The following is a 23499-nucleotide window of genomic DNA, read 5'->3' as shown; positions in this document are numbered from 1 at the left end:
TGATATTTGAATTGGATGAGTTTAAATGGTAAAACATTAAAAAATTGTCATTTGAAGAAAAAGAATACAAATGAAAAGCATGAGCTTACTTGATAAATAATCAAGACATTTGTTGCCACACATCACATTCAAACTTCAAACCCCTATGAATATGTTAAGACTTTAGATGTGGCATAAAATGTTGAATTTAGGTTAAAACTCTAGGTAGCATAAAGTTTGTTCGAATTAGGTTAATACTTTATATATGATAGAGAGTGTTAAAAACTAGATTAGAACATAGTGTTAAAATTAAAATTAGATTAAAACTCTAGTTGTGGAATAAAGCATTCAACTTAGATTAAAAATTTGTGTAACATACCCTAACATGATAAAGCCTTAAACAAGTTATAAGAATTTTGTTGTTTAACTCCCATGGGCCAACTAGGACTTAAACCTAGGACCTCCCGTTTTCTATAGGGGTGCTCTACCTTTGAGCTACTTGTCCTCTTTGTGCTCAAGAGTGTTAATTGAGCTAATCCTCTTTGTAGCCATGGATGGTGATTAAACTATTTGAGTGGAGATCATTCCTAATATTTCTATTTTCAAAACCCTACAATACATGCTAAGCGTGCAAAGTAGGTTAAAACTATAGGTGTTGCATACAATGTTAAAATTATGTGAGAACTCTAGGAGTGACATAACCTAATAGATGAAATCATTTATGGGGGGTTCTAATATTAAATTTCCCTAGACAAGCTACTACTCAAACCTAGAACTTACCATTTGAAGTTGGGGTGCTCTATCTTTTAGTAAATCAATGGAGCCAAGAAGTAAAAGAAAAAATAAAAATAGTAGAATAGGGTCAGGTCAGCTTAAGTGGAAAAGCAATGGAGCTAAGAAGTAAAAGAAAAGATTAAGATAGTAGAATAGAGTAGCTTAAGTAGTAAATCGGCAAAGCTACAAGATCAATGACAAAATGAAAATAGTTAAATGGGATAAGTTTAAGTGGTTAACAAAAAGATGAAAATATTAGAATGGGGTCAACTTAAGTGGCAAATCATTGGGGTTATGTGGTCAAACAAAAGTTCATAAAAAAGATAGTCTTAAATCGTAAAGCATCTTAACTATGAGATAAAAGAAAAACATGAAAATGGTCAAATGGGATGGCTTAAAGAAAAAACTAGTCCAACAACCAGGTTTAAAAAAAATTGAAAATAGTAAAATAGAATGACCTTAAGTGGTAAGTTATCAGAATGAGGTTAATGAAAGGATAAAAATGGTCAAATGGGAAGAGCTTAAGCAGTAAGTAATCGGAGCTACAAGGTTAAAGAAAGGATAAAAACTACATAGCAAAATCACCTTAAGTGGTAAATCATCAAAAGTAGAATGCTTAATAGAAGATGATGACATTTGGATAGGACGAGTTTAAATGGTAAACATTGAAACTCTGTCATTTAAAGAAAAAATATGAATATAGACAAATAGTATGACCTTAATTGGTAAATAATCAAGTCATTTGTTAAAACACAACATGTTCAAACTTCAAACCCCTATGAGTATGTTAATACCGTAGGTGTGGCATAAAGTATTCAGTCTAGGTTAAACCTATAGTTGGCATAAAGTTGTTCAAATTAGGTTAATACCCTATGTATGACATAAAGTGTTAAAATACAATTAAAACATGTGTTAAAGTTAGATTAAATTTCTAGTTGTGGAATAAAGTGCTTGATTTAGGTTAAAAATTCAGGAGTGACTTACCATAACATGATTAGGCCTTCTACAAGTTGCAATAATTTTGATCTTCGAATCCCATAGACCACTTAGGACTCAAACCTAGAAGCTCCCATTTGCTACTAGGGTGCTCTGCCTCTAAGCTACTTGTCCTCTTTGCGGTCAGGAGTGTTCATTGAGCTACTTATCCTCTTGTGGCCATGGATGGTGATTGAACTACTTGAGTGGTAATTGGTTCCTAATATTTCTATTTTGAAAACCTTGAAATACATGTTAAGTGTGCAAAGCAGGTTAAAACCATAGGTGTTGCATACAAGGTTTAACTAGTAAGGAAGTTTTCAGGACTAAATTAAGACTAAAACATAGCACCTCCTATTTAAAGCTGGGCGTTCTCCCTAATATTTCTATTTTCAATACCCTACAATTCGTGTTGTGTGCAAAGTACGTTAAAACCATAGGTGTTGCATACAGTGTTTAAATAGCTTTAGAACTCTAGCAGTGACATTACCTAATAGATAAAATCATGGAAGGGAAGTTATAATATTAAATTTCCTTAGACAAGCTAGGATTCAAACCTAAGACTTAACCATTTGCTGCTGGTGTGCTCTGCCTTTTAACTACTCAATTTCTAAATTAAGACTCAAAAATAGAACCTCCTATTTATTAGCTATTGATCCTCAGCTGTCCTAAGTGGCAATTGTTTCCGAAAATTTGATGCTAGACGTTCAACCAGATCGTGGCATGTATGCTATTGACTGTTCCGTGAGAAAAACTATAGAGGAAAACAATTGAAAATAAAATGAAGACAGAGAAGAGAGTAGAAGGTACCTGGAGAGAGGGCACGGCAACTGCGCGAGCTAACACTGAGGTGGGTCACGAGTTTAGCAGAGGCGACCGCATTGTGCAGAGGTATCATCGTTTCTGCGAGTCTTCGCCTGTTCATGCTAGGGCTACCATTTTCAAATGGACTCTTTGTTCTGCGAGCTCTGTTTGTTTGTGATGCACCAGAGGAATTATTTCTAAATGAATTAAATGCAGATCTCGCAGACCTTGAAAATGAGAATGCACCACGTCGAGCCGCCATTAACAGAGCTCCTTCAACAGTGAGTCGGGTTTTCACCGTGAGGGTTTGCGAGCGTTCAGGTGGAATTTAAATCACAGCGTTCCCAGTTTGAGGTTTTTACAAATGAGGGAAAAAAAATTTGAAAACTTCGAAGCACTTTAGGGTTTTTAATTTATAAAATGGATTTTTGTTACAAGTTTCTTTTCGACTTTAACATCATTTAGATATATAGAAGGATAGAGAGATATATAAGGTAGAGAGAGTTGGATAGATAGTAAGATAGAGATAACATAAGAGATAAAAGAAGAAATATGGAGGGATAAAAAATAGAGGGGCAAAGAGACATAGATATAGAATTTTAGGAGAGGGAGAGGGAGAGGGAGAGAGAGAGTGATAGTTTGATAGATAAAGGGAGGAATGTCTAAATGGAGGTAGAGAGGAAGAGGGCGAGGAATAGATAGAGAGATAGAGAGATGGAGAGATAGAGAGATAAGAAGATATAGAGGGGGGGAAAGAGAGAGAGAGATGGGGGGTGATATATAAAGAGAGAGTGGGGAGTTGGAGACATAGATAAAGATATAGAAAGTGACATATATAGAGATAGTGAAAGGGATAGGTAGATAGAGGGAGATCTCATGAAAGATCGGAGGATAGAGATAGAGGGAACAAGAGTGAGAGATAAAGGAGGTGATATTATACTAGGAAATATTTAAATCTAACATATTTTATATTATATTCAAACTATAATCATTTATTAAAAACATAATCATTCAAGCGAGCATGATCTACTCAACTTAAATATTAAATTATGTAATGGTAAAAAATTAATGTCAATTTTATATTTGTCTTGAGTTTACAAGTAATGAAGTTCATATTAATTTTATAGAGATATAGTGAAAGATAATTAAAATAGATTTTGGCCCATTCATGGGCAGTCTAAGGTTAATCTTAGTGGTGGTGGGGGCTCAGATTGTGGTTGGGCTAAGTCAGAGCAAGGGTGCATCAAAGTAAACTTTGATGGAGCTTCGAGAGGCAACCCAAGCATCTCAGGTGTAGATTGTGTTGTTGAGATGCAAATTGTGTTGCTTGTAATGAGGATGGTAAAATCTTATTCAAAGGAGCTCAACATTTGCAGGTTGGAACAAATAATGAAGCAGAAATTCAAGCAACTTTGCTGGCAGTATAGCTGGCTAGCAACTTAAAGGTTTGGAAGGTTAATTTAGAAGGAGACTCAAAAGTTGTTGTTGATGCAATCTCTAAGGGATCCTCCCCAAGTTGGTGTATCAATAAGTTTATTTCAATCATCTACTCAAAATTATGAACCTTCCAAGATTTTCGAGTTTCACACATTAAAAGGGCAAGCAATGGGGTGGTGGATTTTCTATCTAATGTGGCACGTGAGTTGGACCCTTTTGCATTCAAGTGGTGGGGGAATGCAGATGAGGAGGCACATTGAACTGCTTAGTTGGCATCTAATGGGTTTGGTTGGTTGCAATGTGTTGTGGTGATGTTGAGAGTATTGGACACTGTGTTTTGCGCAAGAAAGAGTGAACAATGACTTGTCAGGGAAGTTGCATTTACGGTTGGGGATGTGAAGTGTTATTTGTTGAAATGTCTAAAATCCTTGTGCAAGTACGAGTCTTTAATGCATGATTTATTTACTACCTTGGGAAGCATGCTTTCTTTCTCATCGTGGTTGAAAGGTGGCGGATTGAGGACAGTACATTAATGGTACTTATATGGTCTTATTTTTCAATGCTTTGATTTGTGTTGTTTTCATTTTCATTTCCTATTTCTTTGAAGTGGTTGGAGGAATTAAAACTCTTGTCTAAGGTTGGTGGAGGCGAATATAGAGCCAATCCAAGTAGAAATGGAAGCAAATTTTATATTGAAGACTAAGAAACAACTCTGTCCATTTCTCGGGTCGATTTCAGAGAGGAGGTTGTATGAAGTATTTCTTTATAGAGATGAAAGGATAGTGAAGTGTGAAAAGAGGTTGTTGGGTGAATCTATTGGGGTGGTGGAGCATTGTTACAGGATGAATATAGACATATACTTACTAATGTTGGCGTGGGGACTACAATTGGAGCTTTCTACGGAGCCGGTGAAGAAGGTGATGAACACTATTGTCTCGGAGGAGTATCGTTTGGGCATGGAATCAATAAATAGAAATGACGGTCTGCAAGGAATTGTAACGCAAAACAATTCCTGGTTGTCTTCTGATAACAAGATTTTGTACCTTTGATTTCCTCTTAAATGCTAATCTTATCTGCACCTTAAATGACAATCTTTAACTCTAACTCTATTATGTGTACCTTAAATTTAAATGGGCTTCAAACTTTGGTGTTTTTCCATGGAGAAGAGGAGATCGTTAAAAATATTCTTGATGATGATACTAAGGTACACATAATATATGGACTACTTTATCATAGATAAAATAAATAAATAAATATAAATTAAAAATAACAACAAATATTAAATGAAAAACAACAAATTAATTTTTTCAAATAATATTAAAATAAAATCAATATTTTGTGTGGGAAAAAGTCAATAAAGTGGCAAAAAAAAAATCTTTTTTCTTCAAAACGGAGAACTTGCTGACTACATTGATGCCAGTGGCTACATCCTACTTGCTAGTTGATAGAAAGAATAAAAGAAATAAGAATAGGAATAGGGATCATGATAGTAGGAAATACCTAGTTCCCAACAATAAGCAGAAAGGATTGTCTATAAGGAATTGTAACGCAAAACAATTCTTGGTTGTCTTTTGATAACAAGATTATGTACCTTTGATTTCCTCTTAAATGCTAATCTTATCTGCATCTTAAACGACAATCTTTAACTCTAACTCTGACTATATTGTGTGTACCTTAAATTTAAATGGGCTTCAAACTTTGTTGTGTTGGCTAGTGGTGTTCTTCGATGGAGAAGAGGAGATCATTGAATATATTATGGATGATGATATTGTTGTGTATGGCAGCACTCTCTTCAAATGGCCTCAACTGTGAAGGTATTTGTGAATATGTCCCCATGCTTTTGTTAAATTTGGATGCTAACATTTTTTTTTAATAGATAAATAACTGCAGAGGGGCAGTACCCGTTTCTATTATCTATTGAAAAATTTACAACCTAGTTCAAAAAGGAGAGGTAGGGGGAAAGAACCAGGGGAAGAAAACCCCCTACCATAGCTCCAGAAAAACCAACATACTGGTTAACAAAATGCTAGATAATATTGTTAATACAAAGCTAGGCCCATGGCCTTCAACCTTCCACTAAACAGCAAACTATACTAACTGTAATACAAAAGTATCTATATTTTTTACAAAAAAAGAGATAGCAGGCCCATGGCCATATTCATAATCTAACTAATTCATAATCTTCATATTATAAACATGATAGTAGTTGCAAGGGGGATTAAAGACCCTTATTTTAACAAAAACAACCATGGGATTCGAAACTTGGTCTGGAGTGAAATCATGAAGCCTCGCCCTCAACACTTCTCAGACCTCTAGTGTCAGGGGTTGCTTCCTTGTCTAAGCTCAAGTCAAGGGAAATGTGTTCCTCCACTAGGGTAGCATCCAAGATGATGGGACACTCTTTGCCACAGGTAGCATGTGCTGTCGGCTGAGCTTTTTCTCTAGGATTCCTGTCATCGTCTGGAATCCATTCATCTCCACCGTCGAAGCCCCAAAATTACTTTCCTAAATGTCCCCATTTTCTAGGATACCAATGTCCCTTTTACCAACAAGGGCTTCATCATGCAGGAACTTACACCTCTAGGCTGAAGAGAAACCAATTTACAAGCCAGCCACTTTCAGAAGGATGGCAATGTTCCTTTTCTTCTCAGGCTAGGTCATTTTTAGGGTATCGAAATCCAGAGAGTTCACTACAACATATTTTTTAACCTTCGCTCCATTCCCCAAAGACATATAAATTTTGTGGCATAGGGGTTCTGAGATTACCATCCACATTGTCCAGCGTTGCGTCTATAGCTCCTAACCACCTGTGTTTGAAGGTCATCTCAGTGATCTTCTTTGCCAATTGCTTGGACACACCCATATAGAGAAGCATCGCTAAAAAGAAAGCAACAATGTCAGCATTTGTTTTGTATCTATGGTATGCCTTAATAAATTCTTCACCCAGGACTTTCTTAACGCTATACAGAATCAGAGGATGCTTAGAATTGAGAACCTCTAGCAATCTCATTCGTAACTTCCCCCAGGAAGGCCATCTGTCTACAGGTAGCTTTCAACAGGATAGGTGTTTCCATATCTTCGCATAGAAAGAAGCAAGAGATGAGGTGTTTGAATGAAGGAATCCCTTCTATTTATTGTGACAACCCATCCATATTCTCATAAATCGAGAATAATCTTTCCTCATGTCACGCAAATCTTTTTCTAGATTTAATAGATCGCATCATTTTTAATACAGCATGTCGTCTAAAACCTTATACTCGAGTCATTACTTATCAAGGTTGTTCGTGTCATTTGATGATGTGTTTTTCACGAGGCAGGGATGTCGTTACCATCGCATAATGCGATTTTAGATAGTCTATCCGCTTCTACATTTCCTTCCCTGTATACGTGACTAATACGAAACTCCTCCACTTTCTCCAGCAGTGCCAAGATCAGTCGTAGTCACTGATTGAGGCACCAACTTGGCATCGATTTTCGATGAATAGCATTTACGACATTCAAAGAGTCACCTTCCAAATGAATTTTTTGAATACCTAATTCCACCCCCAATTGTAGGTTGTGCAAAGTTGCTCTAAATTCTGCTTCATTGTTTGTTGTCGAGCCTATATCTTTTGCGATTTCTTTGATGCATATTCCCTAAGTATCTCTCACTATACAATTGATTCCACTTCGGCCTAGATTTCTAGAAGAAGAACCATCAAAGTTAAATTTAAGCCACCCAACCTCAGGAGGTTCCCACTTAACATTCGGCCTCAGATTACTAGTTGCCTGTTGATTCCCATTTCCAAATAGAGTCAGAATTACAAGGTCTGGTAGAGAAATTTTTAATTTTGAATCCCAATCTGTATACATATTCTATTTCAGAGTTTTATATTTAGATGCTTCATTCATTAGTTATATAGGACACTTTTCAATTTTCCCGCATAAGGATACTGGTGACATTTATTTGTCATGGAAAATTCTTCAATTTCGCTCCTTCCCAAGTTTCCCATATTATTAATGAGGGAAGGATGTTATAAATATCTCCAAATAGTGATTGTTTTGGGGCTTTGGGCCATATCTGGAACCATTCATCTAATCCTTTTGGGAATGGGCATTGCAACTTTAGCTTCCCCATGAAATGCCACCAACATTTATTAGTGTATTCGCAATGCAGAAGGAGGTGATCCGTATTTTCCTCTTCTTGACAATATAAGACACATCTGCTTGGACCCAGGATTCCAATTTTCCTCAATCTATCCCTTGTTAAGATCTTTTTTTGAAAGGCCAACCAAGCAAAGGACCTTGCTTTAGGGAGTAGGTGTTTGTGCCAAAAGAGATTTACCGACCATTCTTTCCTGTCTATTGCAGCTTCTTTTAACTTGTAACTGAAGAAAAACTTATATTTGCCATCCAAGGAGCCACACCATCTAATAATGTCATATTCAGGAGATGGACAAATTATTCTTTCCTTGATGATTTTATTGAATAAGTCTTTCTGGTCTTGATCAAGGTTTAGAGGATCTACAGACTTCCAATTCCATTTGTTAAAATCATTCTCATTAGAGATAAAACCATAATCACTGACCTTTTGGCCCCAAAGGTTTCATGTTTCTCTCATTACTGCCTGCAAAGCTGGATTTTGGCTTAAGATTTCCTTAACACCCCAGGAATCATGCCAAAAGGATGCACTTTTTCCATTCCTGTTCTCCCAAGAGGCTTGATCATTGATAATATCTCTGCAATCTAGCAAGAAATTCCAAATAGCCGATCCTCATGGTGGATTAGCAATTGTGAGTATCCTTTTGGGTTCCATTGAATCTAGGTATTTCATTTTGAGAATCCTCACCCATTTCTGGCTTCCACCCTTGCATATCTCCCAGACCAATTTTGCTCCCATTGTCAAGTTCATTGTAGAGATTTGTCTGATACCAGCTCCCCCTACTGATTTCAATTGTGAGATATTTTTCCAAGCAATTAATGGGAATTTTCCTTTTTCCTCTGAGCCATTCCATAATAAATTCCTCATTAGTTTAGTCAGCTCATCTTCTATAGTCGAGGGTAGTCTAAGGCATGCCATTGAAAAACAGGAAGTGCTGACAGAACAGATTTCATCATCATAAGCCTTCCAGCTGATGATAACCATTTTCCTTTCCAAATCTCAAGTTTAGACTTGCATTTTTCTATTAAATGCTTCCAATAGCCTATCCTATTACTTCCTATAAATAGGGGTGTTCCAAGAAATTTCCCTGGAAATTTTGCAACTCTTAGATTCAGAATTCTCAAGAGTATACCTTGTAGAACCAGATTAGAATTGATAAAGAAGACTTCCGATTTACTCCAGTTGATTTTTTGGCCTAAGGCTTTGCAGTAATCATCCAGGCATGTTTTAATTGTTCTTTCCTCCCTTCTACTTGCTTCCCCAAAAAGGACCATGTCATCAACAAATTGTAAATGAGTTGAGTTTTCAATCCCATTAGCCACCTTGACCCCTTTCCAACGATCCTCCAGTTGAAGGGCTCTAATTGATCTTCCTAGAGCTTCGGCCATGATTATAAACAAAAATGGAGACATTGGGTCACCTTGGCGAATTCCTTTTGATGCAGGGAAAAATCCATGTGAGGAACCATTAATTAGCACCGAGAATTTAGAGGAAGCTAAATAGTTCTTAACCCATGCTATCCAATCTTTGCAAAAGCCAAATTTCCTTAAAACATCAATTAAGAATTCTCGGTCTACCATATCATATGCCTTTAAAATATCCAACTTAAGTATCATGCAGGAATTCTTTGTTTCTCTTGTCGTATTTAAAGTTTCATGGGCAATAATTATTCCATCTACAATCAACCTACTCGGAGCAAAACCACTTTGTTCATCCGAGATGACCTGATTTAAGATTGGCTTCAGTCTATTGGCAATAATCTTTGTCACGATCTTGTAGACTATGTTGCAAAGAGAGATTGGTCTGAAATCACTTGTTTTCGCTGGGTTTTTATTTTTTGGGATAAGAGCCAAGAAAGTATGATTAATTGCTCCAAGCATAGTCATCTTTTCCAAGTTTCATCTATTGCTTGAAATAGATCTTGCTCAATGATGTCCCAAATAATTTGAAAAAAGGTTGCAGAGAAGCCATCTGGGCCCAGAGTCTTATCTAGATTAAGTTGGAAGGTTGCTTTTTTGACCTCCTCCATAGTGATTACTTTGAATAGTTCTTTATTCTGGCTCTCCTTGATTAATGAAGGTATTGAGTTTAGGATTCTATCTTTTGCTTCATGGTCAGTCTAACTAACCCCATTCATGAGGTTTTCAAAAAAAAATTATGCTTCCTGGGCGATCTCTTCTTGATTATTTGCAGTGTTCCCATCCAATCTTTTTATCTCTAAAATTACGTTTCTATTTTGATTGGATATAGCATATCTATGGAAAAAGCTTGTATCTATGTCCCCTTCTTTAAGCCACAGTTCCCTGGATTTATGCCTCCAATGAATTTCCTCTCTACAAAGGATCTCATTTAGATCAGATTTTAGGCTATTCTCCTTTTGAAACAAAGTCTCATCCATTCCTAAGTTAATAATGAAGTTAGCCACATCTTCTAATTATGTCATGATTCTAATTTTTTCCTTATGGATATCCTGGAATTGATTAAGATTTCATTCTTTGACTTTTGTCTTTATATACTCGAGTTTCTGATTTAGCTTGAAGAGCCTAGAATGATTACCAAGTTCTAGCTCATTCCACCACAACAATATGAGATCCTATAAAGTTGGATCTCTAAACCACATCTTTTCAAATCTAAACAGGGTACCTCCCAGTAATTGCCCCCTCAAGATCTTCAAGCTTATAGGATAATGGTCTGAGCCTACCAGAGAAAGAATTGTTGATTCTATCAGCCTATTTTGCCCCAACCAATTTCCAACCATTAAGAACCTATCCAATCTCTCTGCAATATTAGTGAAACCTGTTCTCCTATTAGTCCAAGTAAAGGATCCATTCTTGGGAATAATATCCATCAAGTGATTCGGGTCAACAAAATTTTGAAAATCTTTTTGAGTAGTGCCAATCCTCTTTATGCCTCCTTTTTTTTCCAATTCAGCCAGAATAGCATTAAAATTCCCGGCCAAAATACAAAGTCCATCATTAGTAGACTAAAGTTTGTTAGTTAGCAAACCCCATAATCTTCTCTTTTCTTTTCTAGTTGTTGGTCCATAAATATTGAATAAGTTGAAACTTTCATTATTACATAAATGGGTTACTACATAGTGTTGCTAGAATTTATCTTCTCCTACGAGTGATATTTTCACATTCATGAGATTCCAAAGTATTCCCAAACCACCCGAATCACCTTCAGAATGCCTTATCAAACCATGCCATTGCTTCCAAGACCTCAATCTTTTGTCAATTTCATATTGGTTCCATTTAATTTCTTGCAGCAGCCAAACATCTCATTTAGTCTCATCAATTTGACACTTGATTAAGCGCCATTTGTCAGGGGCATTTATGCCCCTGAAATTCCAAGATAGGAGTCTCATTGTTCTTGGGGAAGGGTAAAGCCCTTCCCCAAATTAAGTTTTTTTTGCCCATTTGCCGAACCAACAATTTTCAACATAGTTTTCCTTGATTTCCTTCCCCTTTTGCCATTGGTTTTTATATTTGGCTCTTTCCTGATGGAGGTCAATTTTTCAAAACCTTTAACAATCATATCCATGATTATTGATGCATCTAGGTCAAAATCTTCTTCCCATTCTAAGGCAGAGGATTCAATTTCTCCTTCCTCCAAAACTGTTTCCTTCTTTTCCTTGATCCGAGGTTCTACATTGGAGGTTTCTTGTGAGGGTCTAATAGTATCATTAATTTCCAAACAACCTTCCACACTATATGATTTTGACGAAGCTGCAAGTTGAGATTCAATATTTGTTTGTAATACTTTTGTTTGTTCCAGTAGGTTTATAATCCTGATTTTGGGGTACAACAGAAGGAGGTGCCGAATTAACAGGGATAGCCTCAATAAGTGGGAAATTGGTCTTATCTTGATTAGTAACCCTAGTATCTACCTCATCAAGAATTGGATCATTCTCCTTAGGTGGTTCTGATTGAAGTTCTTCCTCAATGGAAAATTGCATACAGGTGTGGCTTTTCAGTATGGTAGTCATTACTTCATAGTCTAGGCCCACATGGTCTAGGGAGAAGCATTTAGGGCAGATATGTAATTGGTCTTCCCTATCAATTTTTTGAATCCAAATCTTTCCAGTGCCCATGATTTTTATTTCTTCAAGAATCTTAAAAACATGCACAGTGTTAATGCAGACTCTGATAAAACTTCCCCATAACTTATCTTCCATAATATCATCCACAGAAACGAAGCTTCTGAGGCTTTTACATATATCTTTAATGATATCTATATGCCAATAATCTGAGGGGCAATTATAGAACCTTATCCATGCCCTACTACCAGGAAGGTGATGATTCTGGGGATTAAAATTTGGCTGCCATTCAATAATGTGGACTTCAATTCCATCTAAAAAGTAAGGTCCCTTATTCATGGCCTTCCATTTATCTTCCTTTTTCATAAACTCAATCATGAAAAATCCATTGGGGAGGATATTGATGTTTATGTCTTCCCCCCAATTTGATCTACACCAAGTTTTGAAGCATCCTTTTCCCCAATTTCCACCGCCCCATTTGGTAAAGAAGCAAAAATCTTGCAAATTTGACCTAGCAATATTAATCATATTATCATCCCAAAAAATTGGTAGGTCTAAAGGTCTTTCTTATCGGATTGGATTGAAAGCGAGAGGTTGAAAAATGTTGCTTGCCCTTGAATTCTGAAAACCTTTTTTAATCAAATTTAAGGTTAGATTGGTGGTTAGATCTCCAATTTCTGGCCTGATTTGCTCTCGACTTCGTGTCTTGCCTGAATTGCCCATCCCTCAATATGTAGTAGTTTCCACTATTTCGATTATGCCTAATTGGATTGGATTGCCTCAGTTCCTCTCCCGAATTATTATTTTTTGTGATTGGTTGCCAATTTTATGCTAACTCCGACGCAAGATGCCTCGCATTGCGGAACCAACATTGTTGTTCTATCTGAAACCTTTTTCTTTCCATTTTTGTTGGTTTATTGGTCATTGGTTGCCATTCGAGTATGGATTTCCAAGGTTTATTTGGGGATTGGAATTTCCTCCTATATGCATGTTATCTGGTCGTGTTTGAGTGACTCTTTGTGAATTCTCCACTGTTCTGGCATACAATTGATTCCCGATGGATGTTCTGGCTCTTGAAGAGTTAAGAGGAAAGAAAATATCGGCTTCATCGCTCCATGAACCAATATACCCCTGCGCTTTTTGTCCATGGTCAAGGGTTTTAGTCACTTGATCTCCGTGAATTCACATGTTGACTGCTCCGCTCTTGCTCCCACACCCGCTGCTCCCGATTGTCATTTTTTATCCTTATTGCGAGGAATTATGTTAGACTATTGGATGCTAACAAATTTATGTGATTGTGAGATAGGAATAAAAATTGTTCTATTTATGTTGCAATAGTTGCTCTTATGTTGTATGACCCACATAATATACTTGACAATTGGGATTGGACATTTGCAAACCCTTGTACTTGGAGTATGATTGCATGCTCAGTTGATAACTCTATCACTGCCTTGTTAGATTCCTGCTCTGTCATTTTAGTTTCAGATCACTTTTCATTGTTGGGTTTATTGTTACAAGTTTATATCAGAGATGGTATTGTCATGTATTATTAAGACTATAGGAACTACTTTTCATATATGTTTTGTGAGATAGGGAAGCTCCCAACAGTGGCTTATCAGACCCACTATCATACAATATAAAAAATCTCTTCAATCTAGAGTTTCATATATAAGACATAGATATAAGAAGATATATAATAGTAATTAGAATATTTTAAAAATGATAAAAATAATAAAATAATAATAAAAATAACAATATAATAAGATATATATGGACTACTCATAGAAAATTTTAAAATAGAAATAATAAAATAATATAAATAATAAAAACATAATAAGATATATATGGACTACTTTAACATAGATAAAATTTTTTAAAAATACAAATTAAAAATAAGAACAAATATTAAATGAAAAATAACAAATTAATTTTTTCAAATAATATTAAAATAAAATCTATATTTTGTGTGGCAAGAAGCCAATTAAGTGGTAGAGTTTTTTTTTTTCTTTTTTATTTAAAACATAGAACTTGTTGACTACATTGATACCAGTAGTTACATCATGCTTACTAGTTGATAGCAAGAATAGAAGAAATAGGAATAGGAATAGGGATAGTGGGAAATACCTAGTTTCAGGCAATAAATAGAAATGGTCGTCTGTAAGGAATTGTAATGCAAAACAAGTTCTAGTTGTCTTCTGATAACAAGATTGTGTACCTTTGATTTCCTCTTAAATACTAATCTTATTTGCACCTTAAATGACAATCTTTAACTCTAACTCTAATTATATTATGTGTAACTTAAATTTAAATGGGCTTCAAACTTTGATGTTCTTCCATGGGGAAAAGGAGATCGTTAAAAATATTCTCGATGATGATATTAAGGTACACATAATATATGGACTACTTTATCATATATATATATATATATATATATATATATATATATATATATATATATATATATATATATATATATATATATATATATATATATATATATATATATATATATATTAAAAATAACAAAAAATATTTAATGAAAGATAACAAATTAATTTTTTTAAATAATATTAAAATAAAATCTATATTTTATGTGGGAAAAAGTCAATAAAGTGGCAAAGTTTTTTTTTTCTTTTTTCTTAAAAATTGAGAACTTGTTGTCTACATTGATACCAATAGCTACATCTCGCTTACTAGCTGATAGGAGAATAGAATAAATAAGAATGGGAATATAAATAGTGGTAGTGCGAAATACCTAGTTCCCAACAATAAATAGAAATGCTCATCTACAAGGAATTGTAACACAAAACAATTCCTAGTTGTCTTTTGATAACAAGATTTTGTACCTTTGATTTCCTCTTAAATAATAATCTTATCTACACCTTAAATGACAATCTTTAACTCTAACTCTAATTATATTATGTGTACCTTAAATTTAAATGGGCTTCAAACTTTGTTGTGCTGGTTGGTGGTGTTCTTCGATGGAGAAGAGGAGATCGTTAAATATATTCTAGATGATGATATTATCGTGCATAGCAACACTCTCTTCAAATGGCCTCAATTGTGAAGGTATTTGTGAGTATGTTCCCATGCTTTTGTTGGCTTATGTTAAATTTTGATGCTAACAAATTTATGTGATTCTGAGATAGGAATAAAAATTGCTTTATTTATTGCTGTAGTTGTTGCTCTTATGTTGCATGATCCACAAAATGTACTCAATAATTGGGATTGGATGTCTGCAAACCCTTGTACTTGGAGTATGATTACATGCTCAACTAATAACTTTGTCACTGCCTTGTTAGATTCATGTTCTATCATTTTAGTTTCAGATTGTTTTTCATTGTTGGGTTTATTTTTACAAGTTTATATCAGAGATGGTATTGTTGTGTATTAATAAGACTACATGACCTAATTTTCATATATGATTTGTGAGATAGGGAAGCTCCCTAGTCGTGGCTTATCAGGCCCACTATCATACAATATCAAAAATCTCTTCAATCTGGAATTTGATATATACGACGGAGATATAATAAGATATATAATAATAATTAGAAGATTTTAATAATGATAAAAATAATAAAATAATATAAAAAATAACAATATAATAAGATTTATATGGACTACTTTATCAGAGATCAATTTTAAAATAAAAATGATAAAATAATATAAATAATTAAAATGTAATAAGATATATATGGACTACTTTATCATAGATAAATTTTAAAAATATACATAAATTAAAAATAAGAACAAATATTAAATGAAAAACAACAAATTAATTTTTTCAAATAATATTAAAACAAAATCTATATTTTGTGTGATTAAAAGTTAGTAAAGTGACAAAGTTATTTTTTTCTTTTTTCTTTAAAACAGAGAACTTGCTAGCATCCTACTTACTAGCTGATAGGAAGAATAGAAGAAATAAGAATAGGAATAGGGATAGTGGGAAATACCTAGTTCCTGGCAATAAATAGAAACAGTCGTCTACAAGGAATTGTAACGCAAAACAATTCCTGGTTGTCTTTTGATAACAAGATTCTATACATTTGATCTCCTCTTAAATGCTAATCTTATCTGCACATTAAATGACAATATTTAACTCTAACTCTAACTATATTATGTGTACCTTAAATTTAAATGGGCTTCAAAGTTTGGTGTTCTTCCATGGAAAAGAGGAGATCGATAAAAATATTTTGGATGATGATATTAAGGTACACATAATATATGGACTACTTTATCTTGGATAAATTTAAAAATAAATAAATTAAAAGTAACAACAAATATTAAGTGAAAAAATAAAAATAATTAATATTAAAATAAAATCTGACTTAAGTGGTGGATTGATGGCTTCGGTTGGTCGTTTTGCGTGTATAGGCTAGGGGAAACCCTAGCCACACCTTCCCTTGCCTTCCTATGTGATCTTTGGGTCTGTTTAATGCTTGTTGTAGCGTTGGGGTGTCATTCGGGCTGTGTGGGGGTGTGGTGTTGTAGGAGTAGTATGGGGCTGCCCTGCCCCACTTTCATTTTCTTTTCCTTGGCTTTCATGGTGGGTGGTGGTGTCGTGTCTTGGTTGTTTGTGGTGGGTGGTGGTGTCGAATCTTGGGTGTTTGTGGTGCTTTTGTTGATTGGATTGTGCCCTTGTTTTTGGGGGTTTGTGGGCTCTACTTCTTTGTGTGGTGGCTTTGCATGGCTACCCAAAAGGACATGTGGGTTCTTCGGGCACACCATTTCGTGATATTTTGACAAGCAATATTTATTCCTCCTACATGCGGGAGAATCCAATGTTTGGCTTAGTCGGTTCAAGATATGGGTGAACAATCTTCTCATGTTGGAGGTTTTCGACCAATGAAGGTTAATGGGTGCTTGGCAAAGAGTGACGGTAGGCCGGTTATTGTGATTCCTCCACCTTCTGTTGAGGAGGACATTAAATATCTATCTAGGCATGCTCTGATTTGTAAGTTTATGGGGATCTGGGTGTCCTTGCCTTTCTCGAATTCCTGGGCTCAATGGACATGGAATCTAGAGGGGGAAATGAATGTGATGCTAGCTGGTAATGGCTATTTTTTGGTAGTATTCTCGTGCTTGACTGACAAAAAAAAGGTGTTTGAAGGGGGGCCTTATTTCTATAATCAGATTGGCCTCTTTATCAAACCTTGGCATGTTGGATTTAATCCCACATAAGATCTTCCTTCGAGGGTTCCTATTTGGATAAGACTTCCTTGGTTTCCTTTGGAATTTTGGAGAGAGGACATTTTCAATCCAGTCGCAGCTCAATTGGGAAAGCCAATTGGCTCCTCATGTCAGAGTATGGAAAATAAGGTAATTACTTATGCCCATGTTTGCACAGAAATTGATTTGAACAAGCCTCTGCCTGATTCTATGGAACTTCGATTGGGATCTAGTTCACAGATTCAACAACTTGATTATGAAACATTATCGTTTCGTTGTCGAATTTGTCATGACTATGGGCATTTTGTAGAAGATGTGTCTCAAATCTAAATCAGTTAGGGATTTTAAATCTAGGACAACCAATGCATCCCCTAAACAAGATAAAGGGAAAGCTCCTGTGAGGGAGGATAAGGAGGGTTTCACCCCAGTTAGAACTCAAAATAAAGGTCAGGGTCTAATGTGGACTCTTATGTACATGCAGGCAGATGAGGTCTTCAATAGGTTTGATGCCCTTGAAGATCTAGAGTAGTTCGATGGAGCTATTGCTAATATGTCTGCTAGCGATGGTCTTTTGGAGGTAGGGGTAATAGGTGGGGAAGAGATCGATGATATTTAGATTGAATCACTGGAGGAAGCAGTTGGGGTGCAGATGGATATAGATACTTCCCTGAGGCCTGTGGGAGAGATGCTAGGTAGTGGAGGTATTGAAGTGCAGGTGAGCTTAAACTATATCTGCTTGGAGACTTGTGTTGGAAAGGATCTATTGGGTGGGAGAAAAGGTATAGGAACTTTCCCTGTCTTGGGAATTCAACAAAAAACTCTTAAGAAAGGTACTTCGGAGAAGTCCCTTAAGGTGGGTAGGAAGAAAGACCAGGAGAAGGTTAAACTTGTTGGTGAGACTTTAGTGAAATCTGGTGTTGTGAAGACCATTGAATCTCACTTCTCTTAGCCTCATAAATGATTATGCTCTCATGGAATGTAAGGGGGTTGAATAGTATCCCTAGACAAAAGGCTATTCAAGAGTTGATTCGATCTTATTCACCTGATGTGGTTTTCATTCAGGAAACTAAGCTTTCTATAGATGGTATGTTCAACATGGCTGCTAAAGTTTGGTTAAAATGTCTTTGTCAATGTATTGGTGCTCAGGGTAGTTCTGAAGGCTTGGCTTTGTTATGGGATCCTCGCAAGTTCGTCCCACTTTGGTGGATCTCTAGCAAGTCCTCTATCTCCTTAGTGGCCACTTGTTGAGAGACTGGTGAGATTCTCCTTTTCACTAATATTTATGCTCCAATTGATTATGTTGGAAAATACTTGCTCTGGTCACATATAGGTGTTGTCCGCTCTCTTGCGCTTTTGTTTCCCTGAATTCTAGCAGGAGGTTTTAATGTTGTATTATGTTTGGAAGAGAAGTGGGGAGGTATTCCTAGGCTGGACCCTTCTGCAAGGCTCTTGAGGAGTAACATTGAGATTCCGAGGGTTGTGGATTTCCAACCTTCTAATGGTTTATTTACCTAGAAAAATAGGAGATGTGGGGTTAAGGCTATATCTGAAAGATTAGATAGGTTCCTAGTTTCTTGCTACTAGATGGAGGATAGTTGGACTACCTGTAGACATATAAAAATGACCATATTCCTAAATGAATATTTTATGTTCATCTATTTTAGTTAAATCTAATTTAACTAAATCACCCACATTCCTCTATTTAATTAAGTAAATTATTCAATTTATTTAGTTAAATTCACTTAAGTCCTTTACATCATTTAATTGAATAAATCATTTAATTTAGTTAAATCCCTTCTTCTTACCTTTTAATTAAATTTACATTTAATTAATAGTCTACCCCAAATTGCAACCAAATTGAAATAAAGTAATTTATTTTAATTAATTCTAATTTCCCTCACCCACTTGCATTTTCGTACATCTCCCACTTGCATCCTAAACCCTATTCCTAATTTCTTCTAGAATCCTGTGTAAGGGGAAAAAGTGACACTAAGCAAACATGCCCTAATCCTACCTTTTGACACACATTACGGAATACGAAAGAGCCCAGAGGTATCACACAATTGGCTACTTCTTCTTGTGAAAGAGAGAGCCACGGGCTACCTATTAGGATTTCTATTCCTTTGTTGCAATTTGAAAGATAAGATGATGCAAGTTCAACTACTAGCCCTAGAGTGCAAGTATGAACTAATAACAAGATTGCAGAATTGAAATTAAACAATGGAAAGCTGTAAACACAAGGACAAGACAAGAATGTAAATGTGTACCCGGAGTCAAAATCTGAGTGAAAATGTTCGAGACGGGGGCGCGGGCGCCACTGTCTTGATTCTGCCCCTGAAACTGCTGTTTTGCACTCTGGAAAAGCTGTCAAAAATGTTGAAAATGCTGTCTGTCAGGAGGACCAGGGCATCCAGCACCCCTATCCTGGCAGGACCAGGGCGCCCCACGCCCCTGTCCTGGTCTTTTGCTCTGAAATTTGGTGGGAAGGTTTGTCTCAGTCTGCTTCTCCCGGATCTGCAACCTGCGACGTCGTCCGAATCCCGAAACCTGCACTTATATCTGAAAAGGTGTTTTGGGTGGCTATATAGGGTTTTGCCTTAGTCAAACCCCCGCTTCGGTGATTTCCACCTCCATGAATAGCCAAGTTGTATTGTAAAATGTATTGTGTGTGCAGACCTAGTGTGTGTGCAAGGTCCTAAAATGCAAGAAAGCAAACTAGAGCAACCTAGAAAGTAAACCCTAATTGCTTGTAAATGATAATGTAAATGCTCTAAATCAAGATGCAAAGTGATCTAAAGCATGAATAAAGGATATATTGAAGCTTATGCAAAGACATAAAAACAACATGAAATCATACCCAACCCTCAAGGGAGGAGTACAAGCCAATCTTCAGTCGGTAATCTCCTATTGTTCTTCAATGTCTTCCAAGCCCTAAATGAATGAATGAAATTGATGAATGCTTGATGGATGGATGTTGATTGTTGTTGAAGTCTTCAAAGATCTGCTCTTTCGCTGCATAGAAGGTCCTTGAAAGCCAAAATCGGATCCTTTCAAATGAAGAAAGAGAGCTCTTATATATGAAACCCTAGGTCTTAATTCCATCTTTTGGCCGACCTAGAGATTGAATATCCCGCCAATTTATTGGGGTTAAGCTTTATTTTATGATTGGATCGTGCTCCTAAAATTTCGGGAAAAATGTCCGGGACCATGTGCACTCCGGGCGCCATGGTCCCGACAACTTTTCACCAAATTTTCAGGGCCGTCGGATATGATGATTTTAGAGAGAATCCCGAAGTTACAGGTGATTTCGAGATGTTTTGACCCCCGAAATCAAGCCCCCAAGTTCAAAATAGGACCTAATTAGGGTTTTTGATTAAATGATGTATTGGAGGAATAAAATGAAAAGGGGACACTTTAATGAAAGGGCCCAACTTTATGATATGGGAGATGATAAAATAGGACCTTAGACCTAATTAATTTAATTAATTAAGTGCTAAAGGGAAAATGCAATGCAAGATGCAAAATGCACCAAGGCGGGTGCTAAACTAGGTGTGAAATTGTACCACCCTAGCAAGTGCGTACAATTTACGACGCTACATTTAGCCCCCACTTTAGCGGTCATATGAACACTACGTGCATATGCAAGCTAAAGTACAGAAAAGTAAACATTATTTGAAAAAGGATATATCCATAAGTCTGTCGAACGAAGCCCCCAGCGATATCTGCAGTACACAGTTAGGAACCGCACCCTACAAAACACACATTAGATCACAAAATCACCTAATGCTTACTAAGGAAGATGATGAAAATTCGAGGGTAGCTATATGCCCCCCCTGTTTTGGCTTGCTAATTTTAGTGAGTTGAAATAGGGTATCATGTTTACCACTTCGAATTGTTAAAGAATATTGATGACAAATGCTCACAAAAAGATTTGATATAAGATCAAAAACTAATGGAGAATCATTTGGTAAGAAAGAGGACCAAATCTCAATTCCAACACAACAAAGAGTGTGAGGATTTGAGAGTTCGCTAACACAAGATGAAGGATGTAAATGGAAACAAAATGCAAAGAGAAGAAAAGAAAGGAAAAAAGCATGAATACACACATTGGTGATCCATGAGAAGAATAGTGAGAGAGAAAACATGGACTTCTCACCCCTAGATTTTGTCTAGGTGATCCATGGGAAAAGGACATGGAAAACTAGCCCCTAGAGTCTGTCTAGGTGATCCATGTAAGGGAGGAGAGTGAGAAAGTCTAGCCTTATGCCGCTAGATCCACTCAACCTCGTGCATGTGTGTGTAATGGAGGTTAGAAGCACCTCATAGGAGTCTATGCCTGAGTATGCTACAACCTGTATATGTATAGTAAAAAAAAGCGTGACATCTCGCTCTAAGAGTCTGTGCTCTGGTTCCGAGAATGATCACCTTGCATAAAAGAAAATGGAGACATCTCGCTCTAAGAGTCTGTGCTCTGGTTTCGAGAATGACCCATTACTCAAAAAGTGTAATGTTTATGTCATAAGCAAAGTAGAACAAGGATACCTACCTTCATCACAAAAGAAGATACCCCAAAAATGCAACAATGTCATAGATCCAAGCAAGAGAGTTTTGCACTCTTTAAGCAAGGATAAGATAGTTGAAAAGGGATATCTTGTAATATGTGTAAAGGAGATCCTTAGAGGAGAAGAGATCTTTGTACAAAAGACACCTATCCCCAAGAGGAATTGTCTTAGACAAATATAACATCTTCTAGACTAAGACAAAGAAGAGAATAAGAATGCAATACTTCCTTCTTTTGCGAAGTGCAAGTGATTCTTAATGAAGGATGACGCTCTTTTTAACCCAATTGGGAGAGTAAATTCATTATAGATGTATTTTACCAAGTGCAAAAGAGGTTGTAGTCAAGGACTTACACCTCTTGTAAGAGAGAATCCTTGAACAAACAACAACAAATGCATACAAGGAATAACATCAAGTAATAAAGTTCACACCATCCACAAAATAGGAAAAAGTGGATCCTTAGATAAAAATAAGGAAAGATCATTGCCTCAATGAGAAGGACTTATACAATCTTCTAGGGAGAGATTTGGACATAAGCAAAATAAGGGATGTATGAAATCACTCTTGTCCCCATAGGAACAAGAAAATTAGGCTATTATGTTGCTTCAAAAAATATATGATTGCACTTGAAATTGTACCATCATGAATGACAATGAGCCCCCAATAAATGAGCTACCAATATCACATAATGATGAGCAACATAATAGCCATTAATGTTATTTAAAGACATGATAGATTGAATGAGGTATTTGAATATGACATGCTAAATGCTCAACTATAAATGAGATCAAAAACATGTACAAAATGATAAAAATTGAAGAAGAAAAGTCACAAGAAATCTTAGAAGAGGGATGAGTGTAATTTATTAGAGCCTTATCCCTGGGGAAAAGGACTTTATGATGAATAGGAGATAAAGATTCATAAGTAGATTTAGAAATTTGAGGGGATTCATAAAGAGATTTGTTCATCGCCAAGATTTCCTTATGAGGGGAATGAGAGTTGATAGAAGTAGAAGATGATTTAGTTGAAGTGAGATCATCATCACTACTAAATATAGCATTCACATTAAGAGATGGTCTTTTAGATGCCTTAGTGCATTTGCAGGGATTATAGCCAAGTCCAAAGGCATAATTGTGAAAATTAGTCTCTAGAGGAACTTTTATCCCTTGTTCATGAGCACCACAACCATTTCCATGATACCCATGCTTAGCAAAAATGCGAAAACCACGACCATAACGATCAGCCATTTCAGGAAGAGAAGGTGGTTTTTCATAAGACAAAGAATCAAACTCTTCATAATTAGAGGTGTGAGGAGAAGAATTTTGAGAAGCGGCCACAAAATTATTGCTCATAGGTTCAAGTAAGACTGATTGATTTTTAGTTTCTTCCTTCTTTTTAACTTTAAGCTCTCTAGGAGGAATCCTATACTCACCTACAAAGGTGGGATTAAAGTCAAGAGATCCCCAATCATCTTCTGCGAGAACCCTCTCAGGATCAAAAGCCTCTTCATGTGTAGATTCAAGTTGAGAAGAATCTTCTTTAGGAACTTCAGGCTCATCCAAAGAATTTTGACTATCAGAGGGTGATGATTCATCCATAGGTATCTTGTTCAAAGAGTCAT

The 23499-nt window shown here is 36.0% G+C and overlaps 1 long non-coding RNA gene across 1 annotated transcript in view; it reads right to left on the bottom strand.

The window, feature by feature from the left end:
- LOC131875535 (uncharacterized) overlaps positions 1-2984 on the bottom strand; it is a 41060-nt gene extending 38076 nt beyond the window's left edge. The window contains exon 1 of the long non-coding RNA XR_009372381.1: positions 2539-2984. This is a non-coding gene — a long non-coding RNA (uncharacterized LOC131875535). The remainder of the gene's footprint in view (positions 1-2538) is intronic.
- Between the last annotated feature and the right edge of the window lie 20515 nt (positions 2985-23499).

The sequence above is a fragment of the Cryptomeria japonica genome, chromosome 4, assembly GCF_030272615.1.
Source record: "Cryptomeria japonica chromosome 4, Sugi_1.0, whole genome shotgun sequence".
NCBI classification, from domain to species: domain Eukaryota; kingdom Viridiplantae; phylum Streptophyta; class Pinopsida; order Cupressales; family Cupressaceae; genus Cryptomeria; species Cryptomeria japonica.
Note: the sequence above shows the minus strand (reverse complement) of the source record. Positions and strands in the feature narration are given on the sequence as shown.